Genomic DNA, 1,414 nt, shown 5'->3' with positions numbered 1-1,414 from the left:
TACATACACACACACACACAGATAGTGTGTCACATTGTTGATGCAATATGATGTTTTGAAGATTTTTTTCCTCATCTTCCCTTGTGTGGTTTTTCGTTTTTCTGTTAAAGGTAGCGCAACTCTGTTTGCTGTATGACCTGTTTCACCTGTTCCCCCATGTTTGTCATGTGTGTTTCTTAACTGCCCCCCTCCTTCCCTAATTGTACAGCACCTTGTGAATATATTTTTGTGAAAGGCAATATATAAATAAAACTTTACTTACTTACTTACTTACTTATAGCCAGAGAAACACACGGTGTTTGTTCTTCTATCCTCATGGGGACTTTGCAATGACTTACATTCATTTGCCAGATTTTATTAGGTTAATCCTGAACATAAACCCAACCTCACAGTTATGTACCTGACCCTAATTTACACCTTAGTCCTAAACTGAACCCCTGACCCACCAACAGGATTTACCCCAATAGGAACTGGGGTTTTGTCCCCNACACACACACACACACACACACACACACACACACAAACACACACTCCTGCCAATCAAGAGCACATTTTGCAGAAATGTCTTTGAAGCCACATTTAGTCATTTCTTCTTTCAGTCTTGCAACATTAAAATGTCACATTACAACAATTCTTGTGATCCAGCAAAGCCACACAAAAAAAAAAAACTGTTGTGAGGCATCATGTTGCAGCTGAAGCTTCTGTCCTGTGGTGAAATGAACTCTTTCGTTGTTCCTTCATGAAATAGTTTGTGTGGCAGCGGTTCAAACAGACATGTCAGGTACAAAGATCACATCATGTCACTGTGTCATGACAGCAGCGTTCCTCCTCCTCTGCTGCAGTTACAGGCATCCTGCCCAACTCACACGGTCATTTGTTCAGTTTAAAGCTGAAGTTTGAACTTCTTGTTACTTTGTATGAGAGGAGAGAAAAACAGGTGAAGTAAAGTCTGACAGCGTTTCCCTTCGCACTTAGAGAAAGCTGCTTAATTATCTCTGTGCACCGGTGTAAACAACCTTTCTCTGTGGCGTAGATAAGAAAACACAAAGGAGTTCCACTCTAATGTCCTCTTCAGCACTGCCTGCTCAGACAGAGTCTGCCTGAACTTATTTTATCCATAATACTGTATCTTTGAGTTCTTCTTGTATTGTTAAAACATTCAAATGTTCAGTCGTAGTAAAATGTTTTAGTTAAAAACAGTAAAAAAGATACAAAAGAAGACACTGTAGGTCTTTTATTTAGGAGAAAATCTTGTAAACACTGTTCTGACAGGTTCTGTTTGAATTACTTGACATTTAAACTATAATTTTAAAGAGAAATTTGAAGGTTATGCTGAGGTTGAGGAACCACTTTAAGATCTGAAGAGACTAAATCTGACAGGAGGCAAAATCTTTTTGCTTAAGAAAAATAATCA

The sequence above is a fragment of the Austrofundulus limnaeus genome, unplaced genomic scaffold (assembly GCF_001266775.1).
Source record: "Austrofundulus limnaeus strain Quisiro unplaced genomic scaffold, Austrofundulus_limnaeus-1.0 Scaffold21, whole genome shotgun sequence".
Classification (NCBI taxonomy): domain Eukaryota; kingdom Metazoa; phylum Chordata; class Actinopteri; order Cyprinodontiformes; family Rivulidae; genus Austrofundulus; species Austrofundulus limnaeus.
The sequence above is the reverse complement of the archived record's forward strand: the minus strand, read 5'-3'. Positions refer to the sequence as shown.